Below are 18,508 nucleotides of genomic sequence, written 5' to 3'. Positions count from 1 at the left end.
AACCGATATTCTTTCTCCAGAATTTTCATCAATTTTTCCAGTTTTCCTGTTGCTCTCTCTGGGGACCCACTAGAAGTCATTGGCTCCAGAGATTTCTATTGATTTGTCAAGCTAAACTGGCGGATTTATTTGTTTAGAAAAACTTACATGTCCTGTGGTTTGCTATGCTGCATGTGTAGCTTCCCAGTGCTCACATGCTTCAATCTGAATTGTCATACTTTCTTATAAAGTTAATGCTGGAATTTCTTGGATCTTTACACTCTTAAGTCTGTGGTTGTAATGGGGGCTTAGGTACTGATTAAAATCAATGGAGTTTTAAGTATTAGAACATTTTGCATATTTCCATAATATCCAATTTGCATCAAGGGTAAATGTCGATTACACATTGTTAGACCTGTCAGTATTAGGACAGTCTTCCCCCAACTTTTTGTCATCTCCCCTCCTGTGTTTCTGAATTCATTTTGTTTGCTTTAGGACTCAATGCACTTTACCACTGCTAACCAGTGCTGAAGTGCCAGTGCTCTTTGTCTACATTGTATTGGTGATTGGTTATCCATGATTGGCATATTTGATTTATTAATAATTCCCTAGTAAAATGCACTAGAGGTGCCCAGGGCTTGTAAATCAAATGCTACTAGTGGATCTACAGCAATGATTGTGCAACCCACATGAGTAGCCCTGTAAACCTGTCTCCGAACTGCCACTGCAGTGTCTGTGTGTGCAGTTTGAAACTGCCAATTCACCCTGGCAAGTGCTCCCACTTGCCAGGCCCAAATCTTCCCTTTTACTACATGTACGTCACCCCTAAGGTATGCCCTAGGTAGCCCCATGGGCAGGGTACCGTGTATTTAAAACATAGGACATGTACTGATGTGTTTTACATGTCCTGATAGTGAAATACTTCCAAATTCCGTTTCCACTATTGCAAGGCCTATTTCTCTCATAGGTTAACATGGGAACTGCCTTTAAATGTCTTTTAAGTACATTTTCCCATTGGGAGCTGATAGAGATGTTGCGTTTAGGGTCTCTGAAATTACAGTTTAAAAATACATATTTTGGTAGAGTTGTTTTTTAGATTGTCTGTTTGAAAATGCAACTTTTATAAATGACCCTGCAAGCGGTCCTGAGAGGGGACAGAGTAGGCACATAGTGAGCGCCCCTTTGGAGTTTGTGTGACAATAAAGGGACACTCCCCCTCCTGGATACCTGCGGCTAATAGACTTCAGGGATAGGGCCTCCACAAGGTATTTCCTTGCTTAAGGTAGGCCCATTTTCCTTTCTCTCCAACTCTTTGGAGTAGGTTCTCCTTTTCTAATTTGAGACTTAGGGATCCAAGGCCCTGACGAATGCCCAGAGACCTTCCTTGGCTTATCACAGAGGGCAGAAACATGTTGGCAACCGACTTTTAGATAGGGTAAGTCAGGCGAAGAAGGTGGCAGATGGCAGAGAGTGCTTGCACATCTGCAAAGCGTATGTCAATAGTGAAAACCGAGCAAAGTCATAAAATGTAAACAATATGGTGTTGGGTGCCAGGCTAGCCCTAAGACCTGCCACCACAGGTGTCGGAGGGCCACACACTGAAGAGTGGTTGGTTGCCTAAATATTGAAAGAAGAGTGGCCAGGGCACACCAATAGCATGAATCCTGATCCTGATAATGTTCAAGAATAAATAGAAAGTTCGTTCTTGGAAGATGATGTGTAGATATTTATTATAAGTGCAGGTAGAAAGTAGAAATCTCAATCAAAAGACTGCGTTGTACAAAGTTACCATATGTCCAGAGCAGCCAGATGGTGATAAATGGTCAAAGTTACAATAGGATGTTCGAATGTAACAATAAGTCCATACAGCAAAACAGCCAACACGTGTTTCGTCTTCAAGACTTTGTCAAGGCTTCAGATGTATATAAAACATTATATGTAAACACAAAAGGTACATATATCAAGCTGCTGGTAGTCATGAGTCCTTGGGAGAAATCAAGGGGGTTATTCTAACTTTGGAGGAGTGTTAATCCGTCCCAAAAGTGACGGTAAAGTGACGGATATACCACCAGCCGTATTATGAGTTCCATAGGATATAATGGACTCGTAATACGGCTGGTGGTAAATCCGTCACTTTTCCGTCACTTTTGGGACGGATTAACACCTCCTCCAAAGTTAGAATAACCCCCCAAATACTGTAGTATAGGCAAATGATGGCCATGATAAGCCTCAAGTATTTGTGGAGCGAATAAACCCGTGCCGTGCGCGTCGGGGTGTTCACTCTGCCAAAACCGCGACGCGCACGGCACGGGTTTATTCGCTCCACAAATACTTGAGGCTTATCATGGCCATCATTTGCCTATACTATTTGATTTCTCCCAATGAGAAACAGCTCAGTAAATGCGAGTAAAGAATCAACACACGGCTTCCATTGCACATAAGGAATTGACACATCACTTGCTTTTCTTACTCACAGTCACCCTTGTGGCTTTATGTTTTACTCATACCAGGTACTTTGTGCTAAAACAACTCCTCATTGATTCCAACGGAGTAAGACTCTTTTTACTTTCAAAATTAATATCTTTGATTGTGTTTGTTGGATTTATGTCATTTTGGTCTTGTTAGATTTCGATCAATATTGGCTATTTTTCTAACTGGTGTGGTATCCATTCTGTAGTGTTTTCACTGTATTACAGTGTGTGTTGGTACAAATACTTTACACATTGCCTCTGAGATGTGCCAAGCTACCAAGGATGTGAGCAAGGGTTGTCTGAGGAGTGTAAATCCCTTATCCTGACTAGACTGAGAGTGCCTGCTTAAACAGAGTGTGAACTGACTTCCAACCAGAGACCCTATTTCTAACACTGTTTTTCTCAACTACATGTAGAAAATCTATCTTTTCAGCATGCTTACCCCCATTTTTTCTCCTATTGTTGGACCCTAGTTTTTTGCTCCTTTTTAGACTCTGCGCTCTGAGGCACTGTTGTCCAGTGCCCATTATATGAGCTTTGACCCCTAAAACATTGAGAAATGACCTAATCCCTGATTGGCAAATATAACATTTCTATGAGGCCATAGTAAATGGTGCAGAAATACACCCATTGTATGAAAGGTAACTGTCACCTATGGACTGTAATCTTATTACGCCATCCACTAGTGTGACAAAAGAAAGCATGGCTTCAGGCCAACCACTGTAGCCTGAATGCAGAAATGCAGCCTGTTAAAACAGCACTTTTTCGACATGTAAAGACTTCTGAATATGTTAGTTCCTGACAATGTAAGAGATTTCCACTGGGGTAGCAGACACTCTAAGGCCAATATTTATGGGCTTTGTGGTGCAGGGCAGCACAGCACGTCACCCTGTTGCGCTGCCCTGTGTCGCAGGGAAAGGGCAGGAATGCACCATACTTTTCCCATACAGCACATTCCTGTCCACGTAGCCCGCCCTGGCACACTTTTGGCTGCCTAGTGCCAATGCAGGTACCCTTGCATGCCAAATATTTTTGTACAGGAAAAGACACGTTCCTGCACCAAAACTATCCTGGAAGGCACTTTCTTCTTTCTATGTGGGCTGCACAATTCAACACACATAGAAAGAGGAAAAAAGGATGAAAAAGAAAGATATTTCGACTTGTTTTCCCTCACCTGGGGAGGAATAGGATTTTGGCACATTCCCTGGTTTACCAGGGTTGGTAAATCTGGCAATGCATACAAATCCATGGATGTTGGGCGGAAACATCCATGCAACACCAATGGAAACGCCTCCATGGTGCAGAGTAATTTAACACAGCAATTTGCTCTGTGTTACATTATTCAAGATTTAGGATGCCAGGCAGGGCCATGCAAGGTAGTCTTGTGTGGCTTCACAAATCTCACTTAAGTTTTCCGTTGCTCATGCACCACATCGTGTGGTGCAAGAGCAATGCAAACCAGGCCATAAATATGGCCCTAAATCCGGAGTATACTTAATTTGAACATTAAATTAGCTCCTACGTCAGAAGGAGAAATCTGTCACAAGGACAAACCCGGTTGGTGTATCTGACCTGTGCTCCATCGTGGTTGACCTGAAAATATCTCTATTCCCTGGTCGATGGCGACAATTGACTATCATTGGTGCTTAGTGCTTTTTGGTGCTTCTCTTAATCTTTCACAATTATTATCTCTGGTTCCCCTTTTTGAATTTGTGCCATTTTAGTTTCATTTTGTTTATTACATTTTTCTCTAAGTTCCTATTGAGTTTGGGATTTAAATTGCTTGTTGTTTTGATTTAAATACTGGTTTGGTACTGTATAAATTCGTTAACCAGTTCCCTATGTTAAGCCTATATTCTCTGTGACTTAGCTACCAGGGTGGTGATCTCAGGTTAATTTCATTATTTGAGGGTTCACAGGATTTCAAATAATATTTCACCCAAAATAATAACCCAATTTTTTACAGTGAACATAACTGAATATTATAGGCGTGTTTTTGGGTAAGAGAACCAGAAATACAGCCAAACCTTCACACTACCTTTGTGTCTATTCCTCTTACTTCATTGTTTGAAGCATCACTGCTCAAATGTTCAGCTCTCACACAGTGCATATTTTACAATTCACATTGTACATTTACAATGTATCAGCATCTTAGGTTCAAAGTACACAGATTATTTATTTTAAAAAGGAGCCTCTCTCTTGCAATCATTGAAAATATGCGTATATTTTCCACAACATTCCTTTGCTATGTTTTGTACAGGAGTCTGTCCCTCATATAAATGTTCAGCTAATCAAATACTATGAACTGCTTATAGATGACCAGCTGATCTAGAGGCACTATTACATTATAACCTCCTTAACTACAGACTCTCCCCAGTATAATTTTGTACTAACTTTTGTCCATTAAATATGGTATTATGTGATCTATAGCTATTGAAGTTTCAAGATAGGCTTTATAAAGACTTGAAAATTTGTATTTATCACCTCGAATGAGTTGTGATAGATCCATTTACCTAGCCTTGATTAATCATTTTTCTGTGTCCTCGCATATGTATTCTGAAGCTTTTCTGGATTCTCAGATTCAATGATCTCTCTATTTTACCTTACTTCACATTCATATAGCTGCCACATAAGGCCTCTACTACCAACACATTTATCTTGGAGATGTTTTTTTCAGTTTCCCTTATTGTGGACACTCTCTTTAAGGTACAGGGATGCCTAAAAAAGCTTCCCATTTGGGAACACACATGCAGAGATGGCGGTCTACTGTTCCTTGTATGCCACAATACTTGTGTTGGTAGCCAATCAAAGGATATGGTTAATAATTACTTGCATAATGAATAGTCATTATGCAGGTTCTACAGTAACTCTGAAGCTCTCTACATTTTTCAGGACAGCCCATGAGCATATATGTCATATCACAGAATTACAGAGATATCACAAAAACTGGGGTTGCATTTTTGCAAATGCCTTTGTATGCAAACTTTAATTGGAGGCATTTGAGTTGTGTATCTCACTAGTCCTTTCCTTTCCCGAGACTGAGCATTGCTTGAAGTTTTCAAAAGTAGTGTTGCAGAATTTGAGATGTTTTTTGTGGTTGTCTACTGTGCTCTTTGTGGTGCTGTCTTCCGTGGAGTAGAATGATTGCATGTTGTGTTTTTAATGACAATCATGGGCGAGTTTGTTTAAGTAGCCTTAAACTCAAATGTGCTCCTTAACAATCAGAACCTTAATCTTTATCCATTTTAGAAATGTCTGGATAATTTCCCAGCATGTTATTTTATTTAGAATAGCTACATTTTAGAGTTTGTTTGATTTATTCAACTCTGCATCTTTCAATTTGAAACTTAGTTACTTTGAAACACAAATTCTCTAATCAGCGTTCATTTTAATTTGGTCACTGAGTAAATACATATTACTGCTTATGTTTTTTTGTTTTGGACAGACATGTTGACAGCCAAATTGAAGTTTGTCAATGGGGATTAAATGAAGTGACTTGTTGAAGAGTAATCTTTCCAAAAATGTTCTTAGCAGGTATATGTTTGTCGAAGGGGCTTTCTGAATTGCGTCAGGGTGAGAAAGTGGATAATTAGTTGGGGTGGATGGTAGTCCACCACAAATAAAAACTTCAATATTCCTGTAACACCCAAGATAGGTTTCAGTAATTTGAGCTCAAACCCTGGAAGCTGGTACACATAGCAGGCAGACAAAGCATTTAGAAGTAACAAAACAGTTAAACAGTTAAAAACACAACACAATAAAAACACCCGTCCAATTGATACAAATAGAGAATAATTTAATGAGCAAAATGACACCAACTCAACAAAACTCCTATAAAAGTGATCGGAGATATGAATTTTAAACGTTTCAGTAAAAATAGCATAAAAAAGCACAATGAGCCAGTGGTAGTCAATGGTTGAGGTAGACAGGGACCTAGGCATGATTTCAGGCTGAAGCAATGGAGCATGGGTTGGATACATCAACCAAGTTTGACTCGGTCAGAAGGTTTCTCTTGGACTTTTTTCTGGAAATCGAAATTCTTTAGCAGGGCAAGCCAGATGGCTGTATCCAAAGAGGGCTTCAGATAGGCGTTGGACGAGGTCCTGGTGAAGCTGTTGGTTTTGGTGGGAAAAACTCGGAGTGAGAGAAATTAAAACGTAACACGCAGAAAATTTGGTCACTGGCTAGATATCATTTGGTGCCCTAGTCCAGTGGGGCTAGGCTGAAGGCTGTGTTTGACAAGGGCTACTCGAGACTGGATATATTTAGGTGAGGTACCACTAGAAAGGATTTACTGCTGCAGAGAAGCTGTCAGTGGTATACACCTGTTTCCTTAGCCCAGCAGCAATTCTCATTGGGCGGATTGGTGTCTAAAAGGTTTCCAATTACCAGATTTTCAGGGTTTTTAGGAGAACTCAATTAGACAAAATCACAGGTCCCAGGACCTCGGAAACAGCACTAGGGCATCAAAACTCAATCCAACAGAGAGGACTAGCAGGATCCAGGTGAGGTCCAGTTGGTATTCTTCATTTGACACTTCAGGAATAGGTCTTTTGCAGCTTGTTGTGACCCTCTAGCTTACATAGAATGTGAACCAACTGACCTTTGGAATCCACTTATATGTCCTGGGTATAAATGCGAGCAGGTCCCTTCCCCCAGATACCCTCACAACAGCTGGTGCAATTATTCTTCTCTTCTTCCATAGGTCCGGTAGCTTTATGACGAGGGTGCCAGTGAGGTCACCAGTTAGGTAATAGTTGAACGCTAAAGCAAGTTAGTCACTAGGAGCTTGAGACAGAAAAAGGTAACTTTCTAAAAGTCCATTGTCCTTAATATTTATTACAAATTCCTCTTCAGCATTGAGCTGGACCTTTTAATAAGTATTACAAACTTTCCTTGGAATATTTTTCAAGCTGGTTCCTAACCTGAGATATCAGAATTAATAATTAATTTAGCTCCCAGTGTTTCTTTATGGACCAGCCTGCCTATCAATAGTGAAAATAGCATTAGAGCTATTCACTGTAGGGACATGTTAACTTTGAATGTCTCCATGTCCTACTTTTAAATAACATGACTTCTGCCTTGTGGACTACAAGACCTACATGGGGTGACTTATTAGTATTTGAAAGGGAGGGTCATATCAATAGAGTTTAGTTTTTTCGGCTGGGTCGTAGTTCTAAAACTGCAGCAACGTGGCTACAGTGGTAGACCCGGAGTCCTGTTTCTCTTGGCACACTAGTGGATGGCACAGTAGAACTGTAGTCCATAATTGAGATATAACTTTCCATGCTATAGATATATTTTAGGGCCCTATGCTATGGCCTTGTAGCAAACTTAAATATACCAGTTAAAGTTTTAGCCAATTCCTGCATACATTAGGGGTTAGAAAGCATTGGGATCTGGTTAGCAGTGTCCCAGGGCACAGAATCAAAAACAGCAGCATCAGCCCACAAAAAATGTAATGACCATGGAAAAAGAGAAACTTTCTCACATTCATTATTGATGTCATCATATTTCTTTAGTTTCACTATCTGTCTTGTGATAGTCTTATAAACAGCTTAGAGATTTTAGGAGCTGTGGATGGCTTTTGTCACTTTGTGCTTTGTTACTCATCTGAGTAATGTCAAACTACTTAACTGTGGTGACATGAGTTTTGGGAACCTATGACTATCAACAAGGAGATAGTTCATGTATCATGCAATCTGGCAGTGTGGTGGATATCCTGGCAATCTGAGACTGTGCTGCTCTTTTTATGGCCATGGCCACCCAAAGGGGTGTTCCATGATCAGTGAGTAGTGCTGTATGGAAGAACAGTGTTGGGACTTTGGAATTCTGTTCGGTGTTAAAGGTATCAAACTTGCACTTCTTCGTCTGCCAGGCTGATGCCACAAATTACAGGAAAAGTGCATTGATATATCTTATCATTTGCCCTTTCCAAGAACTTGGTCCAGGGTCTTTTTTCCTGTAATGTGACTTCCTGTTCATATAGGAAGGAAGTGTTTCAGTGCATTTGTTCCCTTATTTTTTGTCATGGTTATTGCCCTGCAATTACTATTTTTTTGCAACTTATAGTTTGATTTTTCCTTTGGGCCTCCTGCTAAGTGTCCTTGCTTTGGTCTTTCATCTTCCCTCATATCAGGAAGAAATTAGTACTTTGTTATTTACTTCTACCTTAATTGCCATCTTCAATCGAGTACTACAGGCTTTCCGAGACGGATCTTTATTCTATGTGGCAGTTCTATTGTTTATCTATTTGTGACCCTGTAAAAAAGGCACTTTTCTTTTCTTATGAACTAATCTGCGCAGGCTCTCACCATCACTCCCAAGATGTACACCCAATCCATGGTGTTGAAGGCACCCTCCACCTAGTTAAGAACATGTGTCAGATGGCACAAATTCTGGGTCGTACTCCTCCCTGGGAGCAAGCCAAACTGATGCGGGTGGACCAACCCACACATGACTGGACGCAGACAGTTGTCCAAGACTTTACAAAGGATCTTGATGTCAGGATTATTCATTGTCAGTAGATGATACACTGCATGGTCAAACCAAATCTCCCCCGTTTTAAGCATCATGTAGATGCACCCTTCTGTCATACTATATGGAGGCTGTCCCATCTCCTCCACCTCCAAGAACAACTCTGTTTCTTAGTGAGAGCCGCTGGAAATGCCTGGTAGGATTCTGCAGGGAACCCATCCCCCAGGTGCTTTGGCCCATAGGTGCATCTAGAGTGCCATGCGCAGCCCTGGCCACACTCATCCCTCACAAGCCTCACACTCCAGGGCTTCCAAATCCCCAATTGCCACAAAACAGTCGCCAATTGCACCAAGGATCAGGCGCTGGGCCAGTGAGACACACCAAACAGAATTTCACCCCTCTAATACTTCAGCTACATCAGGATGCAACAGGATTACAGGATGGGTGGCAGGTGCTGCACTGCAGAGATTAATCGACCATCTTGCCTCTGGAAGTATTGTTTCATGTCTACCATGAATGGCACATCACAATTCAGCTCCACAATTAATATAGAGTACAATTGCCTAAGTAGATTCTTCTAGTTTGTTGACACAGCATCTTCTTTTCGATTGTATTCTCATGTCTGGAATATGAGAACAAAATTTAAATTGGAAGGAAACAACAACCATCACAATAGTCTAGCAGAAAGCATTCGCACACTTTTTAGATACTGCATATTTTTAATGAAAGTGATAGTATGTTTAGCTCCAAATAAATTATGACACTGTTTTAAATAGAGTCAATAACTCCATGCCCAGAAATGTGCAGTGTGTACTGGTAGATAGTCACAACAAGACATAATTTACCTGAGGTTGAATGCCTTTGGGACAAAACATATACAGTAAAATCCAAAATGTGCTTCTCCATAATAAGGCATTAGCGGAGCAGGGTGTCTTAATATATGAACAGTCATGAGTAACACATTGGGGAAGTCAAAGCATTGCCATTTTTTTCATCCTAGAGGAATGGAACACCTATTCTCAATAGCTATGCAATGGGAGTCACCAGTCATGGCTTGCTGTGCTTTGAAGGGTGGGCCATCGTGTGTTGTGGGAGGAGGGTAGAGAGAACATAAAAATTTCAGTTGGAAAAAACCTGCTCAGACCAGCATTAGGATTGGCTGGGAGCGCCCAGCCAGGGCACTTTCAGGCAGACTGGGACCCTATGCCTGCTCTCTCCACCCTGGCAACACAGTGCAGGCTGGCAAGAGCACAGTGCAGAGATAGAAGGCCAAACACACATGCACACTAAAGGGAGTGCCTACTGCACTTCCCTCATCCCTGTCATCTCACATGGCCCTTCCCCTTTCACAACAAAAGGATAATAATAATCATAGGCCCATATTTATCCTCCTTTTGCACTGAATGTGCATCATTTTTTTGACGTGAATTCGGCACAAACTTAACTCCATATTTATATTTTGACGTTAGACATGTCTAATGTAAAAATATAGGAGTTTGCACCATTTTTGGACGGGTGAACATACCTCGCATCAATGAGATGGAAGGTAGGCCTTCCCAACCAAAAGATGGTGCTATCTCAATAGCCCCATATTTATCACCCTGTGGTAAAATGACGCACATGTGGGAGGAGGGGCTAAATAATTGTGCTAAGCTTGCTTAGCATCATTATTTAATGCCTGGGTCAGACCACCATGGAAGGGGTCCACAGGTGCCCTCCCCAAGCCCCAGGAACAAACCCAACTCCACCAGAGGGACACCGAGGAATAGTGGAACCCATCCCTGGTAAGTACAGGTAAGTATTTTTTAAATAATGTTCATATGCATGGCACAGGGTACAATGGCCATGTCCAGGGGACACCTGCCCCCTGTGCTGGCCATTGGGGTGGTAGGCATGACTCCTGTCTTTCCTAAGACAGGAGTTATGTTTTTGGTGGCTGTGCGCTAGGAAATGGTGCTAGTCTGGTTGGAGGCATTTATTTTGGCTTCTAACCAGGCTACCTTCATTTTTTGATACACAATCCTCTCCTTCCCTACTGCCACCGCCACCCAGCTAGTGTTTCTTTTCAAGACGCTAGCCCAAGTTTAGCGCTGGCTTGCGCCTTTCCAATATTGCCATTATTGTCAAGGATTCAGTTAAGGTCAAAACCCATCCACTTAAGTTATTAGGTTGTGAGAGTATGTATTTTTCATTCTCTTTAAATCCTCAATATAGTTTCTCCGGGGCCTTAGTGTATCGTCCCCCTGGCTCTTCATTGCATTTTCTTCAAGCCTTTCCAGAGCAAGTGGCAGACTTAATTTGTAATAAGCCAAATGTCACAATTCTTGGAGATTGTAATATTCACGCAGAGAATACAGCTGCTAAGAGACTTCTGTTAGATCTGGAGGCCTTAGATCTCATACAACTGATCAGGGGCCCTACACCCATCAAGGGTCATAACATTGACTTGGTTTTCAGCAATACAGCTGACTTAACTGCCCTGCCTCCCACCCCCTTTACCTGGTCCGATCATTATCTAAAATCTATCTCTCCCTTCCCCTGCCAGTATTGGAAACACCCTCCCAAAGCATTATCCAACCTTACAGGCGCTGGCATATGCTTAAGACTAAAGAATGGATTGACATCTTAGAGAGTTCAAAACCCACATTGAATGGGAATATGGCTACATCCTTAGACTCATTTAATAATTGGATCAGCAAAAGCTTAGACTCAATCCTTCCATATATGTTAAGGCCGAGTGGACATAAGAAAAAAAGTGCCCCCTGGTTCTCCAAACATCTTAGCCTAATAAAGAGGGAATGTAGGCGGCTGGAGCGAAAATGGAGAAAATCCTATCAGACTTCCTCTAAAGATGAGTATAGGAAGGCTATCAGAAGGTTTCATGCTGAAATTAAAGCAGCCCAAAGCGTATATTATACAGATAAAATCAAACAGAGCTCTAAGTCCCCAAAGGAAATCTTTCTCCTGTTAAAATAATTTACCTCTCATCAGGCACAAACAGACACTGTAGAAGCCTCTCATAATCATAGTAATGACTGAGCTGGATTTTTTCAGGAAAAAAATGCAGAGATCTATTCAACCTTTCCAATAGATACCCATAGTTCCCAAGCGGTAGATGAGGAGTGTTCCAAGGGTGCAGCAAGGTTTACATATATTCCTCCCCTCTCTCCTGAAGCGGTCTCTATACTATTGACCACCCTTAAATCAGGGTCTCCCCAGGATCCGGCCCCACCTTCAATCTTAGGACAAGGGGCTTCAAAAATAGTCCCTGTGGTAACCGAGCTGTTGAACATGTCACTATCAGTCAGCACTGTTCCTCCACAATGGAAACATGCAATTGTGAAGCCGATGCTTAAGAAGCCCAGTCTGGATCCACTCATCCCTGGCAACTATAGACCAATTTCTATGCTGCCAGCCCTTGCCAAAGTACTTGAAAAACATGTCAATACTCATCTCAGATCGGCTTCAGACCATTACATAGTACGGAATCTTCATTAATCGCAGTCACTGAAGAAGTTAGGAAACGTGTATATCAGGGCTTAAACTCGCCACTCATGTTTCTCAATCTTAGTGCCGCCTTTGACATGGTGGAGCATAATATTTTACTCCAGAGAATGAGGGAAAGTGGAGTCTCAGGCAACGCCCTGAGCTGGTTTGCCTCATTCTTGGAAGCAAGATCATTTCAGGTTTTGGACTGTTCCTTTTATTCACGCTGTTTTAAGAGTATGTGGGGAGTGCCTTAGGGCTCTTCTTTGAGCCCTACATTATTTATTATCTGTATGGCCCCTCTGGCAAAAGTGGTCGAGCCCTATGGACTCTCTGTAGTGTCATATGCCAATGACACCCAGCTTGTGGTATCCTTTTCTACTGATCAAAACTCAACCAATTCTCGGCTCATTCCTTGTCTGAAGCTACGTCAAACCAGCCACAAACTGTCATTCCGGAGGCTATTAAAACTTGGATATTTTAGTTTGTGTCCCAAAGCTGTATATTCAAAGGTTTTTCTGTATAGCGCTGGGAGGCCTTCGGGTAGCTATGCGCTCTATACATTTTCATAATATAACATAATCAACCGCCCGGCAGGCATCGTAAAATGACGCAAGCTGGCGCTATACTTTTTGGTGCAAAACTGCATTCAGGCCATAGTTTATTATCCTTCCATTGTAAAAGGTTTGCAGCTTCAGCTGCTTGTGGGGGGGCAATGCTCCTCCACTATAGCAGGGGAGCCACTGCTGGGAGTCACTATCATACAGAAATTCTGTAAGAATCATCTATGAATGTTTATGAAGTCCATGAAGCTGTGCATGTCTTTTATTTAAGTTGAAGATTCAATTATTACCTGTACATTTTGGGTGTACATTTCTATGTCTGAGGAGGTGGTGGAATCAAGCCCCAAAAATGCTCTGTCAAAAATGAATAAAGTTTGCACTTCTGTGATTTGGCAAATACACAACTGTGCCTCGGTTTTTGCAACATCCTCACAATGCTGTGACCATCAGGTGCTGAAATGCAGCAAGGGTAAAACACAGTCCACAAGGCAATATTTGATAGATATAAAAATCCATACATCCCTCATTGCCATAGAGGTGGAAATAGTGAGGAGGATGCTGGTGAATGTAATGTGGAATCTCATGCCCCAGGTCATCCTTTAAACCATTGTTTAGAGCATGGCAATCTAAAACATTCTCATGAACAACCTGATTAAACCGACTTAGGTAAGAGTATACATCTTTACTGTCTTGTTTCAACTTCTGTAATGTGTTATCAATATATTGCTAAACTTCTCAGTGACCAGATATCATAGGAAATACATTTTAGAATCAATTCCAGTTTCACAACAAGGTGATGTTATCAATTACAGGCAGAAAGGCCCTTGAGGTGACATCTCCACTGAAATAAAAAGGGGTTACCTTCAAATACTGGTGGCCTGCATAGGTAATGTATAGTATATTGTGCAAGGAAAGGATACAGCTCTAGTAGGTAAATATTTAATGCAGAGGTATGGTTAGTGGAAGGGATTCTGTCATTCAGATATGTCCAGAGTGTATCACCCATTCCGCTATGTCTTTCAAGCGAAAGCCTCTAAGGTGCCACGTACTGCTAAGAGAAAGAATTCTTGCATGTAATCGTGAAGCTCTAACTGAGAAATCATTGGTGGTGCCCATAGTAACTATTAGCGCAGTCAGAACTTCATAATGTTAATTGTAGACTATAGGATAACTGCCTGCCCTTAACTAATATTAACCCTTCTTGGATACAATATAAAGTACTCCAAACTGAAGCCAATATTTGGCGGAGGAAGGCATGTTAAAAATCTGGAGTGCCTGTAGACGAGTCTGTCTGTCAGGACATTAACTTATGTTGAGCACAACACCATTTTCCATATGGAAACTATCAACCATGCAAGAATTACCATGGGGGGGTGTCTGGGGAGGTTTTGGGGGTTAGGCGGCCTCCTATCAGTGACAGGGAAGGAATTCTCAGTCACTGATAGGGCCTCCCGCCATGGTTTTCATGGTGTTACGAATGCTACAAAAGCCATGGCGGTAGGCGGGGTCATGGTACTGCTGGCAGCACAATGGCAGCCGCCGGGCTAGGGATTCTTATCTCCAGCCCGGCGGCTGCTACCGCCTTGGCGGTCAGAGCGGTACATTGGCAGATTGGTTTCATCCAACCTGCCAATGTCATAATGTGGCAGTAAGTACCGCCAGCCTGTTGGCGGTACTACTGCCACATTAGCTCTGACCGCCGGGTCATAATGACCCCCATAATCTTTTAAAATTCATATTTCTGCTTGTTGTTTTGGTCTTGATTGATTGAGATTAATATTGGTTATTTTTCTAAACTGGTCTGGAGTCCATGGCGGTGATATCACTGTGTTACTGTGTGTGATTGTATAAATAATTTACACATTGCCTCTGAGATAAGCCTGATGGTTATTGCAAAGCTAGCAAGGGAGTAAGCAGTGGTTATCTGGGCTGTGTATCTCACTTACTCTGACTAGAGCGAGGGTCCCTACTTGGACAGGGTGTAAACTGACTGCTAACTAGAGACCCCATTTCTAACAGCTTCCATCTGACCTCATTGCTAAAGCTATATGTTTGGAAGGTATGGCTCTGGAAACCACCAGAACCATGTCATATGTTTTTCTATATAATTTAGGCCCTGTACATAGGCCAGTCAATAGAATGGCAGTGCAATGCAGAAGTGGCAACAACCCAGTGTTAAAGCAACAGTCCTTCTCTTTGTTTCTGATAAATGACTTTCTGGCCAGAACATTAGACTCAGGAAAGGTTGCAAGATGTGCACACACATGCTAGTTACAGTATGCAGAACAACCTGCAGTGCATTTCCTGGTTGCTTCTTATATTCTCTTTCCCTCCATTATAAATTAAAGGACATACATGCAACCCCACTTGCAAATGTTCAAAGAAAGTTTTAAATGTATTCGTGTTGCTGCATTTGATCTGCACGCTTTCCCTATATGAACCTTGAAAAGGGCTTTAATAAATGTATTACTCACTAAGAGTGCTGAATTGTTGGCATTCCTTTCATTTGGCCTTGTCTCTGTATGAAGTAAAGCAAAACAACTTGGCACATAAAGACTCTTGATATAAGTCAGCTATTTATGCAGAGGGGTATTATTAGTATCTGCTCTTTTGTCTTCAAAGATTACAGGATTTACATGTGACCAAAAGGCCAGAATATCTTCATATTGGAAAATATTAAATAATTGTACTCATCTTGCTACTTCACCTTTACGTTTTTCATCCCAGATTTGTTTCCTGTACATGAACCTGGACGATTTTGCTTCTTCCCTTAGAACAAGATTGAGCTTTCTAGATGTGGCTGTTATGAGTTACTGATTAAAAGACTTCTTCATAGTCTTTCTTCCATTACAAGTCTTATTTTTTATACTGGGCCTTCCTGGGCCCTAGGCTTAGATGAGTCAGACAAATTCTCATATATAAAACATATGTTCCTGCCACATAGCAAACCCATTTAAAAGCAAAATTGATCACAGCTGTTGCCACCATGTAGAACTGTTTTTAAAAATGTTTAACATTCTGGTAAATTTAATTGTGCATATTCTCTGGAGTCCATTTTACTCACTTCAGAGGGCAAACCTCAGCAAACTCTCCAAACACTATCAGTTTTCGGATATTGAAGCACATTTGATAAAAATTGGGTTCCAGATGCTGGGGGAAATGGCCACTACCTGGGATTAGAACAATGGGTTGTGCTGAGTTCAGAATATGGCAGTGAACTACCATCAAGTGACTGATTATGTCAAGGCATCTGACTCTTTGTTGAAAGAGATATGTCATAAGTAGAACCTTTGTCATAAGGTTCTATGTTGCTGTGTGTTCAGAAGGCAGGATATAATGTTTGTATTTTGATGTCAGTTGGCATTACACTGGCAAGGGATAAAGTCCCCATCTGGCCTATCAATTAAAGGTTTGTCTTTGCAGCAGTTCAAGGTGGTCCATCCTTGTATTTACCACATTTTTGGTGATACAGTGCCCAGTCTAATTATTGACCTGCCAGGTGACAGGGAGTTTCAGAGGAAATACTCTCCCAGCCGTGCCCAGCGTCTCTCTGTTGGACCTTGATTTATATTCCAATAATTGGTTTAGTTCAAGGGTGTGTCCACCCCTTGTAAGGTACTGTGTGCAGCGCTTTTCTACGGTTGCGGTCAACATCTAGCTTGGATTTCATGTTATATGACTAACAAAACTGGCACGTACAGTTTGGTGTGCGTAGTAACTTAAGGCACTTTAAGCAGTAGAAGGATGACGACAAGGATGGCCGAGGCTCTATTTGTGCGTTAACGTATGGCTCAAGCCTCGCTTAACTGTTTACTAAGGCTTGAGTAAGGGATGGGAGCCTTACTTTCTGGTGTGTAGCTGTAAGCGTTACCTTTTGTTCTTCAGCCCAGTGTGAGGATCCGAAGTGTGAAAGACAGACGTTTAATCAAAGCCCTGCATGTTGTTGTGCATGCGAGCATGCCCCCAGCTCTGAAATAGTATTTGATGCAGCGTGGGCAGATACATCATCCTGAACGTGGTGATGCGCAAGCCACAGAATTCTCAAAGGGGAGGTGTGACTATCAAAGTCAATCTGAACACAGTGAAGACACACTGACAAAGTTCTTAAAGACGCAGGGTGCAGTTCAACTGGATTCATGTTGTTGGCAATTTCCTAAGGAGTGTGGTGGCATGCACACCGGAGAAGTTCTTAAAGGTGCAGAGTTGAGTTCCAGTAGATTATATTACTGCCAATTTCCTGTGGAACGTGGTGACGCACACACAATTAGAGACATCTTCAAGGCATTGTTGACATTTCTAGTTATTTCGAAACGCAGTGACGCACACACGACTAAAGACATTTTTAAGGCATTGTTAACATTGCTAGTTATTTTGAAGAACAGTGGCACACACACCAGTTCACTTTGGTTATAACAGGAAAATATATAATAAGTAAATAAAGAAGGGAGTGTGTATGGGTGTGGTATCAGTGCTCAGTGTGGTGTCAGTGTTCAATCTTACCACAAGTTGAAGTTAAACCAGTGCGGAATTTAACTATATTATTTTTCATACCATGGAGCTGGTAGAAGTTTCACCACCACCATCTTTTTTACCACAAGGGGTGCCTGTTATCCAGTGGGAGAATTAGATTGATATATTTGACAACTATCTGTTAGAACTGGACAGCAAAGAATTTAGCCCTGCAAGGTAAAAAGCTATTCTGTTAAACAGTTTAGGTTCAGAGGCTCAGAGAATGTTTCTATTTACCCCTCCAGCCATGGAAAATGGAGCATTAATAACAGATGTATAGAGCGAAGCTAGGGTAAGGTTGTCAAATAGATTCGCTAAAGAGACCAACGTAGTAATGGCCAAGTATATGTTTTATACCCAACCACAATGTGTTGGTGAATCTATTGACAAATTTGTTACAATGTTGAGGGAATTGTCAGTTAAATGTCACTTTGGTGGGATGTGTGAAGAAATGATAAGATACTAATTGATAGTTCAGTGCAAGATTAGGAACATTCAGGAACAATTGTGGGTAGCAAAGAATCCTAGATTAAAGGATGTAATTGACATGGCTAAAGTTGTAGAGGAGTCTCAGTTTTGCATGCAAGAAATGGGAAAACATTCTGCTACTTACACAAAAGAAAAAGAGCAAGTGGCTCAAGTGGTAGGAAGGGTTGAAAATGTTTGTAGCAACATAGGTGTTATAGGGCAGAGTCCCAAAAAACACAAAAAAGTACTGTAAGCCCAACAGTAAGAAGTGTAACAGATGTGGCAGTAATCTACATAGTGGTGAATCTAAATCATGCTTTGTGATAGGTAGAGAATGTAGGAAATAAGGCCACAAAGGCCACTTTGCACGCATGAGGACAAAGAAGACACTGATACAAGGAAAACCAGGCTAAGAGCATTGGTCACCATTGGGAATAAGGAGGTGGAATTGATGGTTGACACTGGTTCAAAATACACTATAATTCCAAAAGACATATTTTTTTAGAAGTGGCCATGTGTTGAGAGAAAAGGACATTTGTCAAGGAGGGTACCAAG

Source organism: Pleurodeles waltl, chromosome 3_1 (assembly GCF_031143425.1).
Source record: "Pleurodeles waltl isolate 20211129_DDA chromosome 3_1, aPleWal1.hap1.20221129, whole genome shotgun sequence".
NCBI classification, from domain to species: Eukaryota; Metazoa; Chordata; class Amphibia; order Caudata; family Salamandridae; genus Pleurodeles; species Pleurodeles waltl.
Note: the sequence above shows the minus strand (reverse complement) of the source record.